The sequence below is a fragment of the Ambystoma mexicanum genome, chromosome 1p, assembly GCF_040938575.1.
Source record: "Ambystoma mexicanum isolate Mex_15411 chromosome 1p, UKY_AmexF1_1, whole genome shotgun sequence".
NCBI classification, from domain to species: Eukaryota; Metazoa; Chordata; class Amphibia; order Caudata; family Ambystomatidae; genus Ambystoma; species Ambystoma mexicanum.
In genome coordinates, this window is record NC_090921.1 from 1,045,067,924 (window position 1) to 1,045,082,855 (window position 14,932).

General features: G+C 50.5%; 1 protein-coding gene across 6 annotated transcripts in view; it reads right to left on the reverse strand.

Moving 5' to 3' along the window:
* The window catches only part of LRRC36 (leucine rich repeat containing 36), a 1,132,044-nt gene that overhangs the window by 584,807 nt on the left and 532,305 nt on the right, over window positions 1-14,932 (reverse strand). The gene's annotated exons all lie outside the window — the stretch shown is intronic.

Below are 14,932 nucleotides of genomic sequence, written 5' to 3' on the forward strand. Positions count from 1 at the left end.
TCCCTGTTCTGCTGGGTCCTTGCCTGCCTCCTGGTTTAGGGTAGGGGAGGTCCTGTCTGGGTTCCTAGATTTACTCTCTAGTGGGATTACCCGGTATGTCCTGCTTCTCCTTGCAGTCCTATCTCCCTTGCCTGTCTTGTGCCCTGCCGGTACCTGTGCCTTGCTGCCTCTTTGGATGTTCCTGAGTTCAGCTTCCGCTATCATCGGTGTCTTCATCAAGCCTTCTCAGCCAGTGGAAACACTGTCCCGACGTCACGCAAATACTGAGAAGTGCCACCCGTGGCGTTGGGAGTTGGTCCAGTGCCATCCTGTCATATATCGTCAGGAGGGGATTGGTCTAATTTCTCGCGCTGCCCATTCATCGGCAATAGATACACCGACATACTGGCAACCTCAACTCCACGGTCTACAGGAAGAAAAGGTAACCAGCGATCTTGTGAAGACTCGTTTAACAGATTGAGACGCCTTTCCTCCAGTCTCGACATGGACGACATGCAGGAACTTCGCGAAGAAATGCGTGCCATGCGTCTTGAAATGACCACCCTCCGCCAGGAGAACAACACCCTTAGACAAGCGTTGGACCGGAGTTTGGCTAATCCCACACAACCAGCTACACCACCTGAGAACTCCATGGCTTACACTACTCCGATGAAGTATGATGGTGACCCGCGTCGAGTGGCAGAGTTCTGTACACACTGTCGGATCCATTTCCAGTTCAGGTCAAGTCATTTTGGTCAAGACAAGGCCAAGATCGGGTATATCCTTGGAAACCTAACCGGCAATGCACTTGCTTGGGCCGCACCTTTGGTCTCTACCAACAGTCCTCTGTTGGGTGATTTCGCTGCCTTCGAGAAAGCCTTTTTGGACGTCTTTAAACCGCCCAATTTGGCAGCCATGGCCCAGAATCAATTAATGGAAATCAAACAAGGGTCAGGTGACATAATCCACTACATCAGTCGCTTTCGACAATTAGCAACCGATTAACAATGGCCCGAAATTACTCAAAAAACCCTGTTTCGTCGGGGACTTCGAGAAGAGTACAAAGACGAATTGCTGCACATCCCGGAGCCAGAAACGTTGCCTGCATTAGTGGAACAAGTCTTACGCATTGACCACAGGTTAGCTGAACGACGGAGTGAACGTCGCAGATTTGACAGGTATCAACCGGTCCCTCCAGTACAGAACCCCGGACCAGTTGTCCCTACCGATATGGGTCCAGAACCCATGCAGTTGGGTGCCATCCGAGGCCCGTTGTCCGAGACCGAAAAGAAAAGAAGGAGGCAGCAAAACCTGTGCTTGTATTGCGGTGGTTCTGGCCATTTTCTGGGCACCTGTCCGCTACGCCCTCTGAAGAAACAGGAAAACTAACAGGCCCGTTGTTTGAGGCGAAGGCAGCAGCGGGCCGCCTTTCTGAATCTGACCTTCCTCCTATGAACCCGGTACCCTTGTTGATCCTGAAAGTCGGTGTTGCCTGGCTAGGGAAGTGTATGAAAACCTGGGCCCTTCTGGATTGTGGAGCATCCGGCAACTACATCGATGCCTCGTTCGCGATTGCCAATGGGATCCGTTTACATTACAAGGAACGACCAACAGTGGTCGAGGTGATCGATGATTCTGCTTTGTCTTCTGGTCCAGTCTGCCAAAAGTCCGATCCCTTGTGGCTCTCTGTGGAAGGGCATCTCGAACGGATTTCATTGGATGTCATCAAGTCTCCCTCTTTTCCGGTGGTGCTGGGCTTACCTTGGCTGTTATATCACAATCCTCAGGTCGACTGGACCGCTCGTTCCCTGGTGTTCTCTTCGACACGTTGTCCTCGGGACTGTGGACTTCACGAAACCTTTCCTGCAATTTTGGAGTCCCTCAATCCTGCTAACGTATCTGCTCGTTTATGTGCCACTCAGTTGATACCTCAAGAATATGCTGGATACCACAAGGCGTTCTCCAAGCCAGAGGATATACCATTACCGCCCCACCGGCATTTTGATTGTTCCATTGACATCCTGCCTGATGCGGTCGTTCCCCACGGCAAGATCTATTCGATGACTCAACTCGAGAAAGGCGTCCTACAGGAGTACATTACGGATTGCCTCAACAAGGGCTACATAGTGCCGTCCAAGTCCCCCGCAGGATTCCCGTTATTCTTCGTCAAGAAGAAAGAGGGCACTTTGCGCCCTTGTATCGACTATCGTCAACTAAACGAGATCACGAGGAAAGACAGGTACCCATTACCACTCATCCGGAACATCATCGAATCCCTGAAATCCGCACAAATCTTCACCAAGCTGGATCTAAGAGGGGCCTATCACCTGGTGCGGATTAAGAAGGGAGATGAGTGGAAGACGGCCTTTAAAACACCTATTGGTCACTACGAGTACAGGGTGATGCCGTTTGGACTCTGCAACGCCCCGGCCGTCTTCCAGCGGTTCATGGACGATGTCTTTTCGGACCTTATTGGAATATCTGTATGGGTATACCTTGATGACATTCTGGTTTTTTCTGACACTCGTACTGCACACGTTGCGCATGTTCAGGAAGTTCTCCGTAGACTAACAGATAACGGCCTGTATGCCAAAGTAGAAAAATGCCAATTTCATAGGGAAAGCATGGAATTTCTGGGCTATGTGATCAGCAGCACAGGAGTGCAGATGGATCCCACAAAACTGCAAGCTATACGAGAATGGAAACCGCCACATGGCGTGAAGTCACTTCAAAGGTTCTTGGGCTTCGCCAACTTTTATCGACGCTTCATTCCACGCTTTTCTCAACTTGCCAATAGTCTAACCCGCCTGACCAGTACCAAGGTGCCGTTTCTCTGGGACACACAGGCCGAGGAGGCATTTCTGGAATTGAAAAGATCCTTCATGTCGACTCCTGTTCTTAGACATCCAGATGATGAAAAGCCGTTTGTGGTTGAAACAGACGCTTCGGACTACGCAATTGGTGCGGTCTTAATACAGCAAGATGCAATCACGGGAACAGAGCACCCGGTGGCTTACTACTCAAGGAAATTGGCAGTGAGCGAGAGAAACTATGCGGTGATAGAAAAGGAATTACTGGCGATAAAAGCAGCTCTCGAGGAGTGGCGACATCACTTGCTGGGTGGGAGGTACCCGGTGGTGGTTCGTACAGATCACCGTAATCTACAGTACCTGCGCTCTTTGCAATGCAGAACTTCCCGTCATGCTCGTTGGGCCTTTTTCTTTTCGCAGTTTGATTTCACCGTCACATACATTCCTTGTTCCCAGAATACTAAGGCTGACGCCCTGTCTCGGTCTCTGGAAAACAACACTGAAGGTGCCAAGGAACCGGAGCCTCTGATAGCGTCAATTTCCTATCAATGGTGACTCCCCAGCTCCAACAGTTGAGAGAAGCCACATGAACGGATCCCTCAAAATCACAGTTACTAAAACGCGCTGACATCAGAGAACGTGACGGCTTGTTGTTCTTCAAGGATCGTCTGTACGTTCCCACCTTGGAGCTCCAGAAGATCGTTCTACAAAATTGCCATGATTCCGTCGTTTGTGGTCACCGTGGAGTCCGCACAACACAAGAACTGGTTGCACGGCAGTACTGGTGGCCTGGATGGGCCACACTGGTAAAGCACTACGTGGATTCCTGCCCTGTATGTGCCCAGACCAAGATTCCTCGCAAAAGGCCCATTGGTCTCCTGAAACCCACGCCTACGCCTCCGTAACCTTGGCATACCATCGCCACGGATTTCATCGTTGACCTGCCCCTATCTGGTGGTTTCACGTGTATAATGGTGGTGGTGGACTGTTTCACCAAGACTGCTCATTTTTTGCCCTTTCCTAAACTGCCCACTGCCTCCCAGGTGGCACAACGTTTTCTACACGAGGTGTATCGTCTTCATGGTCTTCCGGAGAAGATCCTATCAGACCGGGGGTCTCAATACATCTCATCTTTTTGGGACCAACTGTGTCGGCATTTGGACATTCAGCGGGCCCTAAGTTCCGGCTATCATCCACAGACCAATGGGCAGACGGAACGCACCAATCAGACCCTTGAGCAATACCTACGTTGTTATGCCAATGCCACCCAAGACAACTGGTCGGAATGGTTGGACACCGCGGAAGCAGCTTACAACAATGCTGTTCATTCAGCTACCGGACTCAGCCCCTTTTTCTGCTCTACCGGTCTTCATCCCAGACTGCTGCCAGTTCGTCCTGCATCTTCCAGTGCCGTACCATCTGCAGATGCCCTGGTGTCCCTGATCCGCGATCAACATCGTCTGGCGGCCGGTACCTTGGCAGTGGCACAGGCACGTATGAAGGAACAGGCTGACAAGAGATGGAGCCCTGAGCCTGTCCTTCATGTTGGGGACAGGGTATGGCTGTCCTCCAAGAATCTACCGGTACGCAATTTACCTGTGAAACTAGCTCCCCGCTTTTTTGGTCCCTTTCGCATCATTGGGCGTATTTCTTCTGTTGCCTTTCGTTTGTCTCTGCCTCGTTCTTGGAGGGTCCATCCTGTCTTTCACGTCTCCCTTTTGAAGCCCTATGTGCCCGATGTTATGGGTCGTACCTGTTCCTGTCCTGCCCCGGTTTTGGTTCGGGGGGTCCCTGAATTTGAGGTGCAGGAGATTTGTGATGCGCGGATTTGGCGGGGTGCTCTGCAGTTCCTGGTTAGCTGGAAGGGTTATCCTGCTTGTGACCGCACTTGGGAACCGCGCTCCTTCGTGCATGCACCACGCCTGGTTCGGGACTTCTATCTCCGCTATCCTTGGAAACCCGGTGCTCCGGGGTTGTCCGGGAGGGGGTATGGTGTCACGCCGCGCGCTCGCTCGCGGGCGCCACTTACCTGTCCTGGAGTCCCGGGTCCACGGCTGCAGCGGTCTCCTCCTTCATGGAGGCTGTACCCGCGGTGGCGTCTTTCCTCACGCCGACCCGCGGCCCGGATGGGCTCCGTGGACGCCGCCATCTTGCGAGGATCTGCGCATGCACAGATCGTCAGTATTCGACGTCCCGCGCATGCGCAGTGTCGGAACATGCGTTCCGAGCCTCGCTTTGATCCCGGGCCTTAAAAGAGCACCGCATACACAGGGACAACGCGTCTCAACGTGGTTGTTACTGTGTATGCGCTGCTGGAGTCCTGCCGCTCATGCCTCAGCCCTCCAGATTCCTGCCTTTCCTTATCCTGCCAAGCCCTGCCTCTTCTCCTTGTCCTCTTCTTGCTCCTTGGTCCTCCTAACCCTTGCTTCCCTGTTCTGCTGGGTCCTTGCCTGCCTCCTGGCTTAGGGTAGGGGAGGTCCTGTCTGGGTTCCTAGATTTACTCTCTAGTGGGATTACCCTGTCTGTCCTGCTTCTCCTTGCAGTCCTATCTCCCTTGCCTGTCTTGTGCCCTGCCGGTACCTGTGCCTTGCTGCCTCCTTGGATGTTCCTGAGTTCAGCTTCCGCTATCATCGGTGTCTTCATCAAGCCTTCGCAGCCAGTGGAAACACTGTCCCGACGTCACGCAAATACTGAGAAGTGCCACCCGTGGCTTTGGGAGTTGGTCCAGTGCCATCCTGTCATATATCGTCAGGAGGGGATTGGTCTAATTTCTCGCGCTACCCATTCATCGGCAATAGATACACCGACATACTGGCAACCTCAACTCCACGGTCTACAGGAAGAAAAGGTAACCAGCGATCTCGTGAAGACTCGTTTAACAATTAGAAGCAATAGGTACAAATCATGAGTCAAACCATCGAGAACAGTAAGTAGAACAATTTGACAGAATCATTACATTAAGAACCAGAGTAGGGGAAGCAGGGGAGGGGCTGGAAAAGAACTGTCAGGAGGAAGAATGAAGTAGGTGTGATTTTAAGGAAGAGCGGAATGAAGAGTATGACGAGATAGAGCAGATAGGAAGAGGTAAAGAGTTCCAATGGAGAGGGAGGAGGAGATGGAAAGATCGGAAGCGGGAGGGGGCGCAAGGAGGGGGTGGGACAATGAGTAGGAAGTGGTCAGCAGAGCGAAGGGGGCGAGAGGGAGAGTAGAAAGATAGAAAGGAGGAGAGGTAGGGAGGGGCGAGATTATGAAGAGATTTAAAGATAAGACGGAGGAAGTTGAATTTGAGTTGAGAGTGAAAGGAATGCCAACCAAGAGAGGAAAGCGAAGAGGAGATGGAGTCATGAGGATAACGGGAGCAAAGAGTGCGGATTGCAGAACGATAGAGGGATTTGAGGGGGGCCAGATGAGAGGCAGGAGACCAAAGAGGAGCGCCAAGCAGTAGAAGAGACGAGAGAAGATAAGGGAAGAAATTAAGAGTTTGTTAGCGTGGAAGGTGAGGGAGGAACAGATTTTACAAACATTGTAGAGATGGAAGCGACATGCACGGGAGGTGAGAGAAATGTGGTGAGTAAAGGAAAGGTTGGAGTCAAAGTGGAGGCCTAAGTTGCGGACAGAGGCAGAGAAGGGGAGCTGAGCAGGAGGAAAGCGGATGTAGGAAGAGGGACGGGGGGGAGGAAGGGTGTTGGCAGGAAGGCATAAAACTTCAGTTTTGTCCGTGTTTAGAGTAAGAAAGTGGGATGACAGCCAGTTTTTGATAGCCGTGAGACAGGAGGAGAGTTTAAGATGAATGTCATGAGTGAAGGAAGAGAAGGAAAGGAAGAGCTGGATGTCATCAGCGTAGAAATGGTAAGAGATACCAAATGAAGAGATGATAAGGGCTAGAAAGGAGGTGTAAAGTGAAAAGAGGAAGGGGCCAAGCACCGAGCCTTGAGGAACACCAAAGTCAAAGGAGTGAGTAGGGGAGGAGTGGCCACCCCAGGAGACGGCAAAGGAGCGGTTGGAGAGGTAAGAGGAAAACCAGTTGTGGACAGAGCCTTTGAGACCAAAGGAGGAGAGAGCGTTAAGGAGTAAGGGGTGGTCTACGGTGTCAAAGGCAGCAGAGAGGTCAAGAAGAATGAGAATGGAGGAGTGTTTGGAGTAGCGAGCAGAAAGAAGGGAATTAAGAACAGAGATGAGAGCGGTTTCAGTGGAATGTTTGGGGTGGAATCCAGATTGAGTGGGGGGGAGGAGAGAGAGGGTGGAGACGAAGGCTGAGAGTTGGGAGTAGACGAGATGTTCCAGGAGCTTGGAGAGGAACGGTAAGAGAGAGATGGGACAAAAGCTTGAGGCTAGAAGGGGGTTAGCAGAGGGTTTTTTCAGGATCGGGGTGATGGTAGCATGTTTGAAGGCTGTAGGAAAGGTCGAGGAGGAAAGACAGATGTTGAAGAAAGAGGTGAGGTAAGGTATAAGGAGAGGGTAGAGGTGACAGGGAAAGCGACGCATAGACAGAAGGTGGGGGGAAAGCCAGGGTTGGGAGGGTTTACGAGATGGGCGAAAGGGGAAAAGAGGGTGCAGTTGATCAAGACTGGAGGAGGATAGGGTGGATAAAGCATCATTAGCAGAGAGAGGAGAAGTAAGCGAGAGGAGGGAGCGAGGAGGAACAGGTTTCATAGAAGTCCTAGGAATTGAAGTTGCGGAGATCACGACGAGAGAAGGAGATGGAGGGAGAAGGAGGAGGGGGCAGAGAGATAGGGGGAGTGAAGGAGAGAGAGAGAGAGAAAGGCACGGTCACCATTGGCTCGAGAGTCACTCTTTCATGGGGCGCATGCGCAAACGTGTGTGTGGGACTACATAAATGCAGGAGGCCATCATCCTCAATAGTCGCATGGCTTTGCGTACGGTCACCTTGCAATTGGCTACCTAGTGAGGGATTTGGAACAGCATGTTTTGAACCCTCTCGTTGGAGGGGAAGACGAGCCTGTCTTTGGTACGAATTAGAGCCCCCAGAAATTGCTCGACTTGGCTCGGGTCTAGGCTGGACTTTTTCTCATTGATCGAGAATCCCAGACTGAAGATGAGATCTACCATCTTCTGGGTATTTGATAGGCATGTTCCGTACGAATCCCCTGTTATTAGCCAGGTGTCGAGGTAAGGATAGACTGGAATGGACTGCCTGCGCAGGTGAGCCACTACTACCTTACCTTCGTTAACACCCTTGGGGCTGAGGCAATGCCAAAGGGAAGGACCTTGAACTGATAGTGCTTGGCCTCTATCATTAACCTTAGGTACTTTCTGTGTGCTGGCAACATTGAAATATGGAAGTATGCATCTTTCATAACCAATGTTGCCATGTAATCCCCCTGTGTTAACAGGGGGGATTACGTCCTGCAATGCTGTCATTCTGAACTTTTGTGGCTTGACAAATTTGTTTGCTGGGCGCAAGTCTAACACAGGGTGCATGGTGAGATCCTTTTTGGGTACAAGGAAGTACACTGAATAAATACCCTTGTTTACCTGATGAATGGGGACGACTTCTATGGCGCCCTTTTCTTGAATGATCTGCATCTCTTCCAGCAGAATCTGCAGGTATGCTGGCGATAGGCGTCTGGATGTTGGTGGACGGTATCGAGGTGGCCGGTGGAACTCAATACAATAACCGTGGGCTATGGTTTTGAGCACCCACTGGTCTGAAGTGAACTCCTCCCATGCATGAAGAAAAGATGTTAAACGTCCCCTGACCAGGTAGGCATGAGAGGGGACCTGGACTGAAAAGTCATTTCTGAGCAGTGGCCGGGGAGCGTCTTGGGGTGGAGTTCCTACCCCTGCCTTTGCCTCTTCCTTGACCCCTCTGCTATTATTGACTAGTGCCAGCTGCGCCATGTCCGGAGGACAATGGTGTACCCCCTGTTCCATACTGGTTATGTGGGTAACGGGAAAAAGATTGCTCCCAAAAGGAGCAGCAAGATTTACCTCCCCGCTGTTGGTAAGGACGAGCATTGATTTGATTAAAAGACTTGAGAGACTTGTGCTCTTTTTTCGCTGTCTCCAAGGCATCATCCACAGCTTTCCCAAACAAATTTGTGTCTTCCACTGGTTTATTAGTGAGGCCTGGGTTTTCGGCTTAAACCCTGAGTTCTTGAGTTAGGAGTGCCTTTTAAGAAAAGTCCCCTGAGCCAGAGTCTGCCCCGCCGTCTCAGCTGCACCCAACATGTAATTTTAGGATGTTATGGGTCACAGGTTTCCCTTCTGAGACAACCGCCAGTAGGCATGATCGTACCGGTTCTGGGACTTCCTGGGGACCCACCTGAAGTAAATTCTACTTCACAGCACTATAACTTGCAAGAAGTGTAGTGTTATTAGCAATTCTCGTGCAATATGCCGCTGAAGTGATGATATGTTTTACAAGGGCATACATCTTTTTACAGTCTTTGTCGGGGGCTGTTCTGAAGTAGACAATGACACCCTGGCCCTCTTCCTGGTAGTAGCATGCCCCCGGATATACAAGGGGTCAGACGGGGAGGGGAAGAACAGTTATTCGACCGGAGGGTTGACGGCCCTTGTAAGTGAAGGGGACGCGTTTCTTGATGGAACTGAGCAGGTGGATTGCCTGACTTGCGTGTGGTTTTTCTTTTAGGATGTCCTCCACAAAATCAGTCTCTTGTACAACTTCCTGCGTGGCAACCTGGAAATGTTCCTCAGCCCTTTTCAGGATTGCACTGAATGCCATTTGATCATCAATAGGTGAAACTTGTCTCTGTAGAGGCGAGGAGAGAGGATCAAGACCGATTGCATGTGGGTCAGATGTTGGGAGTGGGGGAAGGCCAGGGTGCTTCCTCTACGGGCTGATCTCGGCCCCAATCTGGGTATGGGTCAGGTGTGTCCTGCCCAAAAGGATTGACTTGTTGGTCATAGGGATCCTCAGACCTCTTCAGGTTCAGGTTCCGAGAATTCAAGCCCCTTTTCTTGTGGAGCTTGGCTGGAGAGTTTCTGTACTTTTGGAAAACTAGGGCAGGAATCCTTAGGGGTGAAAAATGTGTCAGAGAAGTCTACAAACTGAGACAGTTTGTCCATACAGCTCTCAAACCTCACTCTGGTCCATGGGGATGAACCAGAGGGATCATGAGGAGGGAAGGGCTCTCAAGGAGAAAAGGGGTCCTTAGAAGGAGGGGCCTTGTCAGACAAAGTCTTAGAGGGGCTGGGAGCCATCTGAATACTCCTCTCGATGAGAGGATGTGCTTTTTGGCTTATTTCTTGGCAAAAACTTTTTGTGAGACTCTTGCCTAACTCCGGTGAAATTGGGAGAGATTGACACAACTGTGGGCAACCTTTGGGGCCGATGTGCTCTTAGGCGGCGCGTAGACGCACTTGTGTTTTTTTAGCAGAGACGCCCTTATGGGTTGAATGCCCAGACGCATGCCGTGACGACTGATGCGGGGAGGGCGGCTGATCGTGAAGCTCGGTAGGCGCCGCCGAAACATTCAGCGTCTGTTGCTTCAACATAGCCCTCGAGGGAGCTTGTGGGGTTGTGTGTTTATCCTTCTGTGGTGCGGGGGGGGGGGGCATTGTCACCGGTATGTAGCCTCTCCATATCAGTACCGTCGGCCTGCCTGACGGGGACGGGCAACTGGGAACTGGACGGTTCCGCGGATAAGTCCATGGCCTCCACATCAGAGCCATTGCTGCCGCTTGAATCCTCATCACTCGAGGCACCTCTGCCGACGAGGGAACCACACTCGGCCTGCATGGTGTAGGCCGCCCACCCTTTTGTCTGTCGATCCTTTAGCGTCTCGGACGTAAGAGTTGGTAGGACTTGCAGGACCGCTCGTCGTGATCACGAGGCAGACAATTGTTCCACTTTCGGTGAGTACTTTCCGTTACAAAACAGACAGAACTAAAAAGGAGTCCTCTCCATAGTAGAGGTAAAGGGCTGCAGCTGGACAAGAAGGGAAAAAGAGAGGGGGGAAAAGGAAATGCATTCTTAGAGCATCAAAACCAGGGGCCCCACTCTCCCTACTGTACAGGTCTGGCCGGAGGGCCGAGGCCACGCGGTCGACAGTGTCGACCGAGGCACCAGACACCGAATGTAGCAGATGTCTCAGACATAGGGGTCCACAATAGCTGTCGAAGAAGAAGGTCGAACACTAAACGACCATCAGTCGTGGTACAAAGAAGTTATAACTTTTGCAATATATCTCTTTCGAGCTCTGCATATGGCGACCAACTAGCTGGCTGGAAAAAAACTATTTGAGGGATCTCGACGCGTGAGGGATTTTGAATCCTCGAAAGAAAGATGCAATACTCTGCGATTACCACTGGATGACGGACTATGATTCTAAGCAGATTAACAAGCATCAAAAAAGACGCATTCCAGATATGCTTAAAAGTGCGCAAATGCAATATACCAATGTGCGCCATCATGTACAAAGCCCTCATTAGTTTACATGGCATAGTTTAGATGGCATATTGTCGAGGTAACATTCAAACCCTGGGGTTAATTTCCTGGCCAAATAAGGTGCTGAGCTGAATGAACACACAAGATTCATTCTGCTGTCTCTCTCCCACCTGTCTCTTAGGGCCTTCCTAAATAATACTTTGAAGTTCCCCGGGATAGAATCGGGCTACAAACAGTAACCTTCCATACCCACCGCGAACAGCTCCCTGCGTATGGCCTGGAACCAAGGCAGGCTTTGGCAACCTGAGCAATTTAAGACTTCTCTGACCGCTCTCCTATAATGGGCCAGTTTACCACTGGAACACAACTCCGCCCAGAGGAACACCAGCCTCATCTGAGAAATTAATCTGATGCTCTGTAAGCCCAGATCCCACAGCACCAGGACATATGGTGCATTCACAAGAAGTCCCCAAAACCGATTTGAGGATTTTCTGCTCCACAGCCCCAAGGCCTACTAAGTTGCAAGTACCCCACAACTCGGCCCCGTACAGAGCTGCCTGCCTTGCCTGACTCAAACATTTGCAAGATTGCGCTAAGTGGACCCACCCCATGAACCTGTGTAAATCTACGTACAGCCTCACAGTTCCTGGCCAACTTTAGACCATTCCGCTTCACCTGGTCTGTCCAGGCACAAATGGCCATCAGGCGAACGCCCAAATAGTCGAAACCTGCGACCTGCTCAATGGGGCCGGCACTGGAAGCGAATTTCAGGTGGGGGGACCTCTGCAAACAGAACACCATGGACTGCGTTTTCTGTAAATTCATTTCAAGTCCATTATCCACAAAAAACGCCTCCAAAACAGAAAGTTGCTTCTGTAACCCACTTGGAGTCAAGAGAGTAGCATTGCATCATCGGTTAATAAAAGGATGGGGATTCTCTTCAGATCCAAATTTGGTGCATCTGTCTGTTCGCCCAAAACCAGCTCAATCACTCTATTTATAAAAAGACAAAACAAAATCGGGGCAAGAACACATCCCTGCCTAACACCGGCCCAGATTTTTGTTCTAGAAGAAACTTGACCACCCAATGAGTACCTAATAACTGCTCCATTGTTGTTATACAATGACTGGATTGCACCCAAAAAACCAGAAGGCAAGCCGAAGTTTGACAATAGGGCCCACAGGCACACCCTAGGTACGCCGTCAAAAGCGGTCTTCAAATCCACGAAGACCACATAGATCTTCATAGATTTTAACACAGCGTACTTCTGCAGTATCAGGGAGAGCCGCAGGACCTGGTCGACCGTGCTGACACCATGTTGGAAACCAGCCTGGAGGTGATATGCTCCCACCTCCTGGCACCACAAGCAAGCCTCCGGGTTGCCCAGCACCGCCTTTGTTAACACCCTCCCCCCCGCATCAAGGAGGGAAGTGGGCCGATAGTTAGCCGGGCAACTCCTATATATAATATATAATATATCCCTAATATGGGGACATGGATTGCTTGGGCCCAAGAATAAGGGACCCCAATCGTAACCAACAGGGCATTAAAAAGCTTGTGTAGGCAGGGGAGCCAATTAATCAGCTCCTGTCTAAACCAATCAAATCGAGATCGGGCCCAGGGGCTTTACCCGGCTTCTCGGTCAATAAGGCAATCTTAATCTCATGCATCGACAGCACCAGTGGGACAGAGGGTTTCTCACTTGGCCTATAAGGGGCAGTTTCCTGTCCGGGGCCATTGAAAACTGTTTCCCCACTATATAAGGTTCCAAAGTGTGAGACCCAGACTGCCTCGGAGAAGGAATCCTGTGCCGGAAAGTTCATGCTACCATTCCTTACGTTGACATGTTGCCAAAAACCTTCGGCATCTCGAGATTTGGCAGTCCGAAGAAGATTGTCCCAAAGCTGCACAGAATGTTCAGGCCCCCCCAGAGCTCCCCCCGTGCCCCCTCCCTCCAAGTAATTTACGGTACTATGCTCTTGCTTCCACAAGGGCCCTTGTGCCCTGTTCCCTAGGGCACCTGGCACGCTCTATTCACACCCTTTTAGCAGATCAACAGGCCCCATCCAAGTTGTACTACTCCTAGCCCGCCCTTCAGCTGTTAACAGACCAAGTTTTGCTCAGACTAATTCCCAGAGAACTCGTAATGCTTTTGTAAGCTTGGAGCAGATAATCCACATTGGACCCCGCGCTAAGACTGAAAGACGCCAATAAAGGCAGAATGCATGCATACATGCCTGGTACTTTCAAATCAAGGTCCAGCGCATGCCACTTGACAGGCACATCGCTTCACCTCCCGACTCCATTAAAGTGGGTTTATGACTATGGACCTCCCCCCTTTTGCTCCAAAAAGTGGCCCATTAACCAAAGCTACAGTAGGATTGTGGTCGCTTTCTGACCTCTTCAGCACCCTAAAGTCCTGCAGGCCCAGGCTTCCACATTTACCAAAATGTAGTCCATCAGACTACAATTAGCATACATACCATAGGTCTTGCAAATCTATACATCCTCCCGGGATGAACCGCCACCAATTCTCCAACACCCCATCTAAGGTCCTTGTCTTCCTGAAGCCCTGCCATGACAAGCAGCTCAAATTGGAGATTTAAGTCCTCACAAACAATCATTGTTTTTGGTCCCATATGGTTTTCCCTCCAGCTAGTTATTCTTTCCTTCAACAACAATAAGGAATTATTGGCAGGGGAAACTTGGCGGTTATAAACATGAACGCACAAGAGCCACAACCCATCGAGGCAACACATTTGAATTTCCAATAAGTCATTATAGACAATAGGACACATGCAAAATGAGAGAAATAAACTGACATTACCCTAGCAAATTACACCGCCACAAGGGTACCCTTTCTCCCCCTTTACCACTAGTATGTGAAAAGAAACATACCCCTGGAGATCATGTGTCGTAAGCGAGCAAGTTTCCTGCAAAGCTCTCAAGTCGTGACAACACACAAAGTCCAACCACTCTGAGTCCTCCATGTGTTTCGTGATGCCAGCAATGTTCCACGACAACACAAATCACAGTGTTCCGCCGAAGGAATTGGGGGTAGTTGGACAAAATTAGGAACACTTACCACCCTATCAGAAGGAAGAATCCAGTCAAACTTAGCGCAGTGTCAATTTCTATACATCCTGGAGTATTCTCCTCCCCCGCCCTATAAGACCATTAGGCCTGCAATCATCGGTTGAGGCAAATGTGCCCAATGATCACATGGCCAAACGCACAATTATAGGAATATGGGATATGTAAGGGTCCCCCTGGGGTTAAATGCCTCATGGGCCCTTGCTAAATGCAAATCACAGACCGTCAGCCGATTGCCCCAGTTAGACAACATGTCCCTACACAGAAATAGTAAGGAAGGCAGTAAGGAAGGCACAGTAGGGGAGAGACACTCAATCAGTGCCCAGTACGTATTACTAAGCCAATTCGGGAGTTCGACACGCAAACTGTATGCATTAGAAATTGTTGAGAGGTCCAGAATCTGTTTCCAAAGGTCTAACAATCGAAAGATATTCAAAAACGGGCTCTCCGCCTTTGGGCAAATGACTCGATTTATGTGACATTCCCAAAAACCACCTTCTTTCCATAGTCCCCAGATGTTGATTCCAGAGGCAAAGTTGGAGGAGGGAAGCTCGGGCAGGGAGTGCGGGATGGAAAAGCTTCCCTCTGTTGTGTCAACCAAGCTGGCAATCTTATGATTTCACGGGACCTCCCCGGAAGCTCGGCAGTTTGGGCCTGCATTCTGTTTATTGTAGA